Below are 14,157 nucleotides of genomic sequence, written 5' to 3'. Positions count from 1 at the left end.
AAAGATATTCAGAAGCCATAACACTGAGAGACACAGCATCCTTCAGTCTTCCCACAAACCAACACAAGATCAATATTTACTCACAAACTTCTCTAATCTCCTTGCCTGAGCTCCTCTCTCCCTCAATGTCTGGCTAGCTCTGATCAGCTTCCTGTGGGCTCTGCTTCCTTTCAGCATATTCCTCTCACCACAGGCTCCATATGACTACATTCAGCCTATTAGGGGGCAGAGTTTATCTTCACAGCAGGGAAGCTACCTGTGGTCTCTGCTGCACCCTTCAGCAAATTTCCTCCATCACAGGTTTCATGTGATTACATTCAGCCTATTAGGGGCCAGAGTTTACTTTCAAAGTAGGGGAGGTCTTCAAACTCCTAGGTCTATTAAGGGGCGGGGAAGATCTTCAAATTCCCATTCTCATTACATCTGGCTGCCCAGTTGAAATAATATCCTTGCCTGGAAAAACGGTTTTCTGTAATAGTTTGCTTAAAAATAATGCTTTTCCTTCCGCTTTTATTGTACTTCTCTTCCCATATGCATATTTCTTCATATTTTTTCCTCTTTACTCAATTATGTTTTCTCTCTAGTCATTTCCTTTCTTGCAGTTGTAAAGGCTGGAAACTATATATCTGGTTGGTTGTTTTTCTGATTTATGTAATATTATAGCAACAAACTTAGAGACAGAAACCTGCAGGTTTAGAAATGAAACTATAGGAACCGACGCTTATGGAGTAGTGTAAATGATCTGATTGGACATTGGCAGCCATTAGTAGAGGAATTTTCTTTTTTCTAAATAATCTTTAGAGGATTTTATGGGAAATCCATACTTTTTGATGCTATACTTTATAGACTTCATTTAATCCATAGCCTATTGTGTGTTATCTTTCTAAAAATTTGAAGAAATGTTTCTAATGCTATTATGTGTTGATTATTGGATCTAATCCATGTTCCATGATCATTTTTTATGGATTTAAACAAATTAAAAAGCAACAAGTCAAATGACTATTGAGTTGTTAGTTAATATACCTACTAAATATCTGGTCGACTCTTGAATAATTCATTCTAAATCCCTTCGTCATCCTTATGATTATACCTTAATTTGTTATCACACAATAAGTTAAAGTATGCTTAAATTAAAAAATTACAATTCTGCTTTAAATAAACCTTCCTTTTCCCCCACATTTAAAAAAATGATTTGCATCCATCCAGATTAAACATCTTGCAGGTGATCGAATGATAAACTCAAGATTTATAGCTGGAAAGGACCTTAGATGCCAGCTCCCTCATTTTATAAGTAAGTAACCTGAGGCTTGAATGACTTGCCCAAGGTCTCACAGGTATATTCTAGAGGTAGGATTTGAACCCAGATCCTCCGTTTCCATAGTCAGTGCTCTTTCCACCATGCATTTCTGCCCTTTTTATTACTCTGCCATTACAGTGTTGTGCCAGGCACCAGTTAATTTATGTAGAGGGCATTGCTTACTACAGTCATAGTAGCTAACAAACAATAGAACAGTTTGATAAAGGAGGGAAGAGATTTATTCAGAACAGTGTTTTCATTGTTTGTCTTTTTTCTCTCTCTACTTTTACCATCCCCAACTCTACAGTCATGCAGGAAGAAACCAGACCAACCAACAAAGCAGTAAATTTTTTTTTAGTGTAAGGGAAGAAAAATTCCCATTTTCCTTTTTTTTTCCTAATCCTTCTAGTCTTTTGACCACTTTCATATTCTCCCAATTCCCTTATTCTCTTCTAGTGTCCCATGCTTCTTTACTGAGCCCTTGGTACAGTTTTTTCAGTGCTTCCTCAGTTGCTAGTACCTTTGTCACCTTAAACTTATATCATGCCAGTCCCCAAATCCCTGGGTCTGGGCTTTTGAGCCTGGTACAGTACTGCAGAAAGCCACAACCATTTGGACTTTCTATTGATTCTTGCCAACCAAACTCAATTGGGCTCTCACTAAGTTTAGCAGTCCTTTTTACCTTTTCAAACAAAGGCTATTCCAAACATTTTCTAGCTTCTGAAAATCCCCATCCTGCCTCTGCCTCCCTCTGTCTTTCTCAGCAGAACCCTCCTTTATTACCTGACTTTCAAGTCCTGTTATGATTGGACCCAACTCTACCATTATAGCCTTAACTCTGTCTAACCTGCTTCATTGTACCCTCCCTACATGTACCTTATGTCAGAGCTGAATTGTACTGGTTGTTGTCTTCTCAAGCACATCCAATGCATTCCTTCTTTCATACATTTTATTTTTAGGCTATTCACTTTGCTGACAATATTCTTTCTTTCTTGGCCTTGTTTCCTCCTGTCAGAATCTGATTCATGCTTCAAGGAAATTTTAGCTCAAATATTCTTTTTCCATGAAGTCTTCTGTAATGGCTCCATTACTGATACACAGCCAGAAGCTTTTTCTTTTTTTTCCCCTGAAGTCTCAGGGCATTTTACTCTCACCTACTTCTATTATATCACTTCATATACCTTACTTGTATTATAATATGTGTATTATCTCCCACACTAGATTGTAAGCTCCTTCAGGACAGACTCCATGTCTTTTAGTAATAATTAAAATAGCTAACACTTGTAAAATGCTTTAAAGTTTGCAAAGTGCTTTATATACATTATTTTATTTGTTCTCACAGTAGTCCTATGAGATGGGGATAATAATGCCTGTAGTCCAGGGGCTCATAACCTGAGGCCTATGAACTTTTTTTGTTAATATTTTGTTGGCTGTTTCAATATAATTATTTTCCTTTGTGATCATCTTCATTTTATCAAAATTTTTTTCCAATAATTTTATCCAATAATCAATAACTTATACATTTAAAAACATTATTCCAAGAAGTGGTTTATAAGCTTCACCAGATTGCCAAAGGAGTCCAGGACTCAAAAAAGAACCCATTAAGAACCCCTGCATAATGATTTTTACCGATGAAGAAACTGAGACTTAGGTTTTGTGACTTGTCATCTGTGGTCACATGACTTTGTTTAGTACCCCGGTGATTATGCCACACTGCCTTTCATTTATATCTTCCTATCCAGTAGGTATTTGTTGATCAGGGTGGAGTACACAATACTATTGCCTTTCTCACTCTCAGTACTGTGCTTTTATTAATTCAGCCTAAGGTCATGTTAACTCTTTTTCTGCCACATCATACCCTTGTCTCATGAAACTTGTGGGACACTAAAATTCACTGTCTCTTTTACACTGTTTTCTAGCTAAATATTCCTTGAATATGTGTGGTTAATTTTTTTAGCCTAACTGTAGGACTTTATATTATCCTTATTAAATTATAATTTTTAGAGTCTATCCATCTCAAAATCTATTTTAGATTCTACATGATCTAGGATACTGATTTTACCAGTATTTATCCCAGCCATATTCAAATGTACCATCAATGTTTCCATTTCAAATGTTTGGTTAACCATGTTGGACAGTACAGTGTCAAGGACAAAAGTATTTTTGTCTGTCGCAGGACATTCTATTAAGTTGACATTGATCACTCGTCTTTGGAGCTGTTCTTCCCATTATATTAGCTACCCCTTGAATCAATACGTGGTTCCACCAGTAACATATCAGCATTCCTCTCTTTCTATCACCATATTCTTTTTTTTTTTTTTGCCTTTTGGAGGGCAATTGGGGTTAAGTAACTTGCCTAAGGTTACATGGCTAGTTTTTTTTGTGTGTGTGGGTGTTGTGTCTGAGGCCAGAACTGAATTCGGGTCCTCCTGACTCCAGGGCCAGCGCTTTACTCACTGTGCTGCCTAGCCACCCCCTATCACTATATTCTTAACTAGCTTTAAAAAAAAAATCTTTCTTTGAAATATCATTCATGGGGGAATGGGAGGACATGCTATTGGATATCTTGGACATCAGATTAGATTTTAAAAAAATAAAAGAAAAAATTTTGGAGGCAGTTGGGGTTAAATGACTTGCAAAGGCTCACATAGCTATTAAGTCTGAGGCCCAATTTGAACTGTGATTCTCTGGGCTCCAGGGCTGCTTCCCTATCTGCTTTACCACCTAGCTGTCCATCCCCCACTCCCTTTAAAACATTTTTTTTGACCAGGATACAGCCAACGTTTAATTTTTAAACAAATGATTTAAAAATAAGCTTAAAGGCAATAAAGAGAAGAACTAATATTGACACAATGTTAAACAAATGCAAGTAACAGAAAACAGCATTTAATATGGTCTCATGTGTCCCAAGAGTGGTGGTGCCTGATTTGGAGTAGTGCTTGCTATATCCAAATAATCTCCTATTTGGAACTTCTGAGACTATAGGGTCATGGAGTCATCAGTGCCCTTTCTTCCAGACATAATACTGCTAATCTCTTTCACTAGATAACCAGGTCTTTTAAGATCCTTAAAAATAATAGCAAAATTGAAGTGTGGACCTTTTTTTAGAGCTTCTGGATAGACTGCTTTTACTAAACTAGTCAATTCTTTCAAGGTTGCATCCATCCAGGTGACATCCAGAAGACAGTCACATCATAGATATATGCCCTGAGTAAACAGCCTATGTCCTGATTTATTTGTCAGGTTGAGATTTGTTCACCTTGATATCCTCTAGCAGGAACATTATAGCCTTATACCTGTCTGATAATGTTTCAGAAGGTTGATGCCAATGACTCATTTCCTTCCTAATTGATGTGAGTTGTTGATAAGGGATAATGCTCTGCTTTCCTGAGTAGTATTTGTTGTCCTATGCTCTGATTACAATGTGGCCTAATGGTAATCCTTGTTATCTTCCAATTAATTGACTCTGTTGCTTCCCAGCAGATGGCACTTAGTGTATATATGCTACAGACTAGAAATTCTTAGCCTTTTTTTTTTTGTCATGAACTTCTTTGACACTTTGGTGTCAGAACGTTTTTCAAAACATAAAATACATAGGATTGCTAAAGAAAACAGTGATATTGAAATAATTATCAAAATACTAAAAAAAATGAGAGGAGAATGAAAACATTAGAAAGGAGGAGTGACAAGCCAGGTAATCTTTTTTAAAAATGTATTTATTTATTTGCTTTTAGTTTATAACATTTAGTTCCACAAGCTTTTGAGTTCCAAATTTTCTCCCTCTCCCTCCACTCCCCCCTCTCCCCATGTCAGCATGCTATCCAATATAGTTTCTACAAATAACCTCACATTAAACATTAGTCAAGTTGTAAAGAAGGATTATAACCAATGGAATGAACAACGAGAAAGAAGAAACAAAACAAAACAAAAAAGAGAGAGGGCAAGTAGTTTACTTCAATCTGATTCAGACTCTGTAATTCTTTCTCTGGATGTGCCACCACAAAAAGAGCTGCTATAAATATTTTTCTACATAAGGGTCCTTTTCCTACTTCTGTGATTTCTTTGGGATACAGCCCTAAAGGTGGTATTGCTGGGTCCAAAGGTATTTTTATAGCCCTTTGGGCATAGTTCCAAATTGCTCTCCAGAATGGTTGGATTAATTCACAACTCCACCAACAATGCATTAGTGTTCCAATTTTCCCATGTCTTTTCCAGCATTTATCATTTTCCCGTTGTCATGTTAGCCACTCTCGCAGGTGAGATTTGGTACCTCAGAGTTGTTTTGATTTACATTTCTCTAATCAATAGTGATTTAGAGCATTTTTTCATATGCTTATAGATATCTTTAATTTCTTCCTCTGCAAATTGCCTGTTCATATCCTTTGACCAGTTATCAATTGGGGAATGACTGTATTCTTATAAATTTGATTCACTTCTCTGTATATTTTAGAAATGAGGCCTGAGACACTGGTTGTAAAAATTCTTTCCCAGTTTTCTGCTTCCCTCTTAATCTTGGTTATATGGCTTCATTTGTACAGAACTTTTCAATTTAATATAATCAAAATTATCCATTTTGCATTTCATAATGCTCTCTAGCTCTTGTTTGGTCATAAATTCTTCTCTTCTCCATAAATCTGACAGGTAAATTATTCCTTGCTCTCCCAGATTGCTTACAGTATCAGCCTTTATACCTAGATCGTTCACCCATTTAGACTTTATTTTGGTATACTATATAAGATACTGTTCTGTGCCCAGTTTCTGCCATATTTTTTTCCAGTTTTCCCAGCAGTTTTTTGTCAGATAATGAGTTCTTATCCCAGAAGCTGGAGTCTTTGGGTTTATCAAACAGTAGATTATTATAGTCATTGACTACTATGTCTTGTGTACCTAATCTATTTCACTGATCCACTACTCTATTCCTCAGCCAGTACCAAGTAGTTTTGATGACTGCTGCTTTATAATACAGTTTTAGATCGGGTATGGCTAGGGCAATTTTCCTAGCATTTCTTTTCATTAATTCCCTTGATATTCTTAACCTTTTGTTCTTCTAGATGAGTTTTGTTACTATTTTTTCTAGCTCTATAAAAACATAACTCAAGTAATCTTAAAAGCTACATTGACCCTGAGTTGCTGTATGAGGAAACATGGACACTACAGTGTCCATAGTCACTTACATAGTTGGGGAGGGGGAAAAGTATATTAGCCATAATAGCTCTAATCAGCAAAGTTTATTATCTATAGAATGGGTTAGCTTGAATAACTAATTAGTAATCAACAAAATTTGGTGAATGTTCAGCTGTAGTCAATTAGGGATCAAGGGTAGTCATGATCAAGTATGACTGACAATGTAAGGGGGCATGTACCAAAGCTTCCTTGTGGGTGAACTAGAACAATGAAAAAGCCTCCCAATTTATGACTTTGTAGTTTGGCATAGTAGATAGAGAACTGGCCTTGACAGGATTATCTAAGGTCAGATCGAGATTCTGACATAAACTGGGTATGTGACTTCAGTAAAATTATCTAACCTCTCAATCCTAAGAGTCAGCAAACATTTATTAAATCTGTTGCTATATATTCCAGGCACCATACTAAGTACTTGAGATACAAAGATTAGAATATGGTCCTTGCCCACAAGGAGTTGCCATTCTAATAAAGAAGACAACATACAAATAACTATGTACCTGCAAGGTATGAATAATGGAAATGGAAGGTACACTCCGAAGTCACTTGTTGTTACTGGGAACAGGCTTTTGAAATTTGAGCAGATTTCAAGGAAGAGACTAGGGAATCCAGGAAGCTTAGGTGAGGAGGGATATTGTTCCAGAAATCTGGGACAGATTGTGAGAAGGTAGAGTAGGGAAATAGAGTGTCATGTGTGAGGAACAACACGTGGACCAGTCTTGCAGAATCATAGAATATGTGGAAAAAAGCAAAGTGTAAAAAGATGGGAAAGGCAGGAAGAATCCAAATTATGAAAGGCTCTAAATGTCAAACAGAGCTTTTTATATTTGATCCTAATGGATAAGTGTGTAGCAGAGGAGCCTGGGAAGGCTTTCAGATGCAGAGGAGGAGAACCTGGAGAAAGCAGTGTCACAAAAACCTAGAGAGGAGAGTCTTTGGAGGAGAACGTGTGTCACAGGCCACAGAAGGATCAAGAATGTTGAGGCCATTAGACTTGGCAATTGAGAGATCACTGGTAAATTTGGAGAGAGCAATTTCATTGAATGATGAGGTCAGAAGCCAGGCTTCAGAAGGTTTAGAAGTTAGAGAAACAGAAAGGGCAAAGGGGTGTCATATAATTTAGATGGCCTTTTAAAGGAGTTTATTTGAGAAAGGGAGGGGAAATAACAGGACTGTAATGACCAGGTTGGTCAGATCAAGTGAGGACAGTGACCTCATGTTACAGAGCTGGAGCTGATTCAGGTTAATGGAGAGAATTTCCTCTTAGGGAGTTTACTATGGTAATGAAGTCACTAGACTGGACTCTAAAACACCAGACTTATGAATTAGGCATTCTTGTGTCTCTCTGTGTAGGTCAGAGCAGCCAGTGGAGTGGAAATGAGTTTGTCTTGGTCAGGGTAAAAAAGGGAAATGACTGCTGGAATCAGGCCTCTCCTCGTGGGATCCCTCTGAATGGATGGTGGAGAGCTCCTCATCAGACCTCCATTTAAGGAGGACACCCTGGCCAGCCATCTCTCTTTCCCACTTCCCTGCACTCCTTTGGACTTCATCATGCCCCCACACATTTCCTCCTCCTTCCCTTTTCAGCTTCCTTTTGTGTATTGTCCTCCCCATTACATTGTAAACTCTTTGAGGGCAAGGACTGTCTTTCTTTTTCTGTATTTGTATCCCCTGTACTTAGCACAATGCTTGGCACATAGTAGGCACTTATGTTTGAGTATGACTGCATTGCTGGATCAGATGTTCATATCTCTGAGGAATTTAACTTTTGGTCAGGAGTGTTTCTTTTTTTATTTTGTTTCATTTTAAAAACTTAAGTAGGATCTTAGACCTGTGAGAAATAGTACAGAGAGAGGCCCTGGAGGTCAACATACCAAAATACACTCACACACTTACGGCTGGTTACTTGATTCCCAAGGTACAGTAACATGTAGGCTACTTAATGATCAGCACGTTTGACTGATCTGTTGTGCTTCTGGTTGATTCAGCAAAGAAATCTGGCTCCCGAAGTTTGTTAATTTGCTCCACCCAAATCTAGAGGGACTTCTGGGAACTGCCAGCCTTTCTGTATTTCTTGTAAAGAATCATCCTCCTGGCTCCTCTCCCCCTCCCCCATCATCTCTTCAGTCTAAGGAGTACAATGGAATCTTCATCACAAATAGACATGTTTAACAGTATACAGTATTTTTTCTTAGACATAGAAGCCATCAAAGATATAAAGTAGTACCTAATAGAACACCTATCTACCTTATACCCACAGACTTAAATAGCTCTAATTGGTTTGGGGCTATGACCCCCAAACCTAGCTGCTGCTCCACTAGTCATTCCTCTCCCCAGGAGCAAGCAAAACAAATCTTTTTTTTTTTTTTGCTTGTTTCTCCCATCCTCTTCTTCCTCTCTCTCCCCATGCCCAGGCAGTGAGCAAAGGAGCAAAAGAAATAAAACCAATTCCCAGGTTTCCAACTGATGTTCAGCCTATGACATCTACAGGGATCATAGTAATTTAATGGAGGAATAGGACACAGACTCTAGCTCCCAGTACCATACCACACTTCCACTCAGACTTCTGTCTGATGGTCTCTTTAACTGTCTTGTTCTGGCTGCTCATCAACTGTGCTCAATCATACTCAATTAACTCTTCCAATTACTGGTGGGGTACTGGGTTGTCATCAAAGGCAGGGCAGGCAAAGAATCTGACACTCTACCATGATTATTGTCTTGCCTTGTTTATTCTTTTTGGGTTTTTATCTCCCCTTTCTTTCTTTGGGCTCCAGTTCTGTTTGGCTGTGAGCTATGCCACACCCCTTAATAAATAAAGAAGGCCTTCCTTTTTAGGTGGAAACTATTCAAGGCACAGCTGTAGTTGTCAGATGAGGGGATAACTAGTTTGCCTTTTTCTTTCATGCCCTTTTCTCCTCCTTCCTTCTTGCCACTGCCAGATCACATTGGTTTTGGAGTCAGAGGTCTCTGACACTTACTACCTGTGTGATCTTAGGAATGGCGTCAATTTCCTCATCTGTAAAATGAGAGAGGCTGAGGGATAGTGGTCAAATAATGCTAAAATTCTCTCAAAAAGTTTGGGTAAGTTGAAAATTAGTGTTTTCTAAAAAGACACCATCTTCAACCTCAAGTACTATGTAAGCTTACCTCACCTCAAACAGTTGGTCAGTTTGAGTGCACTGTGGTATGGAGAAACGAATTTTTGAAATGTCTTATGGCCTTCATGGTTTACTTCTTTTCCAAGAGCTAAAATCTAAGCTGTTTGTGAAATTTTAAAATGCATGATTTTCTTTAATTTTTAATACTCGTTTCCAAAACCATCAGAAACATCCAGTAAATCAGAGTAGTGTAAAAGATTTGAGCAAATAGGTTTGCTTAAAGTCAAGACTTTTACCTTCAGGGACTTCTCTAAATTAAGAAAAAAAAAGGCCACCAGACTATTACAAAGAAAAACTGCTTTGCATCTATTTTGATAAAATGGAGATCTCATGCCATAGTTTTTTAATGAGGTTTATAAAACATGAACTTTCTAGGAAAAGCATGATTCTAGAAGGCTTAATCATTGTTCAAGATAGGAGACATTAAGAGCTGAAAGCCATTAGATAACCTTAGAAGACTGAGACCTTAGATAACCTTGGTAAAAAGAAGAGTAAAAGGTTTCTTTTTAAATTTAATTGGATTGAAGCACCCAGTAAATCTTGATAAATGATAATAATTGCTAATACTTTCATAGTGAATTAAGATTTGCAAAATGCTTTAACAACAGTATCTCATTAGATCCTCAGAAAAATTTTGTGTGAGTTAAATACAATTAGAATTATCTCCATTTTACACATGAAGAAATGGATATGGGAAACAGGGTTCAGTTACTCCTTGGTAGGTTTAGGGGGCTAGCCTAAGTATGCTGCTGCAGCTCACTGCTCCCCTACTAGCATGTGAAGTTCCATCCTCTCTTAAGAAAGGAAACTTAAACTGAAGTGAGTGAAGGAAGCATTGATTTATAATCCTTGCAAGAAGCAGGCATGTGTCACCCTGTAGGGAAAGACATACAGCGGACAGAAGCCAACTGAGTCTTTTATGGATTAGTTCCTCCTTGTTCCTCCCTTCAGAACTGGGATTAGTCCCAGCACTTCTGGGTTACAATCTTTCTAACCCACCTACTACATATTACTCTTTGACCTGTTCCCTCCTCGTGAACATGGGTCAGCATGGGTCCCATGTTCAGAAAATGGAGAGATAATCTATGCATGGTCGTGTAAATTAATATGCATGAAGGTATTAGGCATGTGCAGTAGTTAGGTCCCAGTAACTGGTGCATGGACCCTCAAGTTTGAGCCACTCTTTCTAACATCCTTGAGCCAGATCTGACCATCAGGGTGTGCTCATCTGCTAACACTGCATTCCTTAGCAGAATCCTTGTATGGCAGTATCTGTGGAAGCAAGACTCCATATAATACTAGGCTCTTTATTTCTCATGGAAGTTGGGAGAGGTAAAAGGACTTGCCAATGGTCACACAGGTAGTAAACATTGTAGGCAGAATTGGAACCCAGGTCTAACCAGTCTCCAAATCCAGAGCTACCTCTTAATGTTTGAAAAAGTTGAACTGACAAAAGACTACTAGGAAAACTGACCAGCAGTTTGGTAGAAATTAGGTTTAGACCATCACCTTACACCATATACTAAGATAAGCTCCAAAGGGATAATGACTTAGATATCACATCATAAACAGATTAGACGAACAGGGAAAAAATTACCTTTTGAATCTATGGATCAGGGAAGAGTACATGACTAAAGAAGTGAGAGAATCATGCAAGATAAAATGGACATTTTTAATTATATACAATTTTAAAAAGCTTTTGTAGAAACAAATCTAATGTAGGAAAAACTAGAATGGAAACAGGCAACTTGGAAAAATGTTTGAACTTATTTATTATATCTGATAAAGTTCTGCTATCCAAGATTATATAAGAAACTTATTCAAATTTATAAGATTAAGAACCCAATAGATAGTCAAAGGAGGGGGCAGCTACTGTGCCTACTCCGGAGTCAGGAGGACCTGAGTTAGGATGGAGCCTCAGACACTTAACACAAAAAAAAACCAGCTGTGTAACCTTGGGCAAGTTAGTTAACCCCAATTGCCCTCCAAAAGGAAAAAAAAATAGTCAAAGAAGGAAATCCAGGCTCTCAACAACCATGTTCTAAATCACTAATAACTAGAAAAAAACCACATTAAAGCACATTAAAACACAAAAAATCATAATTTGAGATTCCACCTCTCTCGAGAAATCAGATTGGCAAAGATGACAAAAGTGAGAAAACACTTTTCTCAGTAATGGAGTATAGTCATTCTTGAAAACAATTTGGGACTATACACAAAAAGTTACTATCCTATGCATCGCCTTTGACCCAGCTATAACACTAATAGATCGGGGCAGCCAGGTAGCGCAACAAGTAAGAGCACCGGCTCCAGTGTTGGGATGACCTGGGGATCGAATCCTGGGCTCAGACACTTAGCACCCACCCAGAAACACCTGGCCATGTAACCTTGAGCAAGTTACTTAACCCCAATTGCTTAAAAAAAAAATAACACAAATAACATTAGTAGATCTATACCCCCAAAAGATCAAAGACAGAGAAAAATAACATGTATACACAAAAATATTTACAGCAACTCCTTTTATGGTAATCAAAAGTGGAAACTAAGGGTATGTCCTCCTTAGGGCAATGGTTTAACAAATTGTGGCCTTTGCATTGAATGGATTATCATTGTGCCAGAAGAAATGAGGAAATGGACAGTTTCAGAAGAAATTGTAGAAACCACTATGAAGTTCTATATGATGATAGCATTATAGAGAAAAACAACTTTGAAAGACTTTTGAAATCTGATCATTTTAATAACTACCTCCCAAAGTCTAAAAGAATAAAGGTGAAACATACTACTAACCTCCTTCTACAATGGTGAGAAGCCTAAAATTCAAGTTTTATTTATTTTTGCTAGACAATGCATGTATGGAGTGTTTTAATTTTCATTGTATGTTTAAAAAAATTCTCAATGGGGAGAGGGTAGTGGGAGGTACAGATTATAAAAGTAATAAAATATAATTAGTTGAAAAAGAATTATGAATTGCAGTGTCATAAAAAGCTACAGATATTTTGGGGGACTTTGTACCAAAAACCAAACTGGCCCATTTTTGAAAGTAGTGATCAGTTATGCTGATTTTTTCCTCTCTAAAAAATATTATTTATCATATGGGATGGCCCTCTGGGAGAGGGAAAGATACTTTGGATAACTATGGTGATAAAAGAAATAAAATATCTATAAAAAACAAAAAACCAAGCCCACCCAACAAATCAATATCATTAGTATAGTTATTTTATAAGTTATAAATATATATTATTTTTTATGTTAAAGATTGACTTTTTCCATTAAAATACTTGAATAAATATGGGGGAAAAAAGAAACAAGAACAGCATATGGAAACTTTTTCCTAGGTCAGCCAGCTTTCAACAAGTATTTATTTAGCCTTTCTACCTCCAAATAGCTTACCCATATTGTCTATTTTTTCACTTCACTTTATTACAATCTGTGAAATACTACTAGTTGCAAATTCCTTTGTATTAACAAAGCATTGTTTTTTAAGAATGCTGGCATATCTTGGAAGGTCAGTGTCTATATTGGTCATCCATATTTCGTGAGTTATTTCTGTAAGATTTTACCTTCTAAGCTTTAGCTAGAGAATTTAGCATTGAGAGAATGGGGGAGGGGATGGTTAACTGGCATCCATAGCTCATAGAGTCATAGATTTAGAGCTGAAAGGAACCTTAGGTAGTTCTAGAACACAGATCTCTTTAGTATTTAGGGAGGCCTGAGCAGATTATAGAAATGGTGGGCTTTTGGTAGTTTAAGTATATTCGATGCCTGAAGAATGAATGGAAAGTAGAGAAAGTGGGGGTGGGTGGGGCTGTGGAGGGGTGTGGGGGGAAAGTTGTGGAGGTGTGGAATAATGTCAAATATAAATTGCCTTAAGAGAATCTTCCTGTCTAGTTCTATGTGAAAATAAGGGGAAAACTCTTCCTCCCTCTGTATAAATTAGTACTGTATTATTTAGTTATGTTATGAATTAAATAGGCATTTGTGTGTTAGCCTGGGACCTCATTGCTATTTGTAACATTCTTTTTTGGGGAGAGAAAGGGTTCTGAGTTTCCAGTAACAAGTTTAGATAAAACTTATATGTATCGGTCAGTCAATAAACATTATATTATGTATGTTACATACATTTACACACATAAGTTTGTGTCTTTATGTGCACATATGTTACACATATAAGTATGTGTATACAGGTTTATACATATGTATATATGCATATGTAAGTGTATGTGTATGTATGTATATATGCTTTGGAAAACAATAAGTCCTAAGTATATAGTTCATTGTATTTTTGTTTTTCTCTCATTTCAGTCACATCTGACTCTTTGTGACCCCATTTGGGGTTTTCTTGACAAGGATACTGGAGTAGGTGGCTATTTCCTTTTCCAGCTCATTATACTGATAAGTGACTTGCCCAGGGTGATACAGCAAGTAAGTGTCTAAGGTCAGATTTGAACTCAGGGAGATGAGTCTACCTGATTCCAGACCTATCATTCTATCCGCTGCACAATCTACTGCCCGATTCACTGT

The 14,157-nt window shown here is 37.3% G+C and overlaps 1 protein-coding gene and 1 long non-coding RNA gene across 2 annotated transcripts in view; one reads left to right on the top strand and one right to left on the bottom strand.

Annotated features, from left to right (window-relative positions):
- LOC138170681 (uncharacterized) overlaps positions 1 to 12,503 on the bottom strand; it is a 23,296-nt gene extending 10,793 nt beyond the window's left edge. The window contains exon 1 of the long non-coding RNA XR_011170714.1: positions 85 to 12,503. This is a non-coding gene — a long non-coding RNA (uncharacterized lncRNA). The remainder of the gene's footprint in view (positions 1 to 84) is intronic.
- The window catches only part of TPD52 (tumor protein D52), a 326,322-nt gene that overhangs the window by 28,134 nt on the left and 284,031 nt on the right, over positions 1 to 14,157 (top strand). The gene's annotated exons all lie outside the window — the stretch shown is intronic.

This window comes from Petaurus breviceps, unplaced genomic scaffold, assembly GCF_028583685.1.
Source record: "Petaurus breviceps papuanus isolate PSGF00001 unplaced genomic scaffold, PetGlider_PUasm1.0 38, whole genome shotgun sequence".
Classification (NCBI taxonomy): domain Eukaryota; kingdom Metazoa; phylum Chordata; class Mammalia; order Diprotodontia; family Petauridae; genus Petaurus; species Petaurus breviceps.
This window is presented reverse-complemented; position numbering and strand designations above follow the sequence as displayed.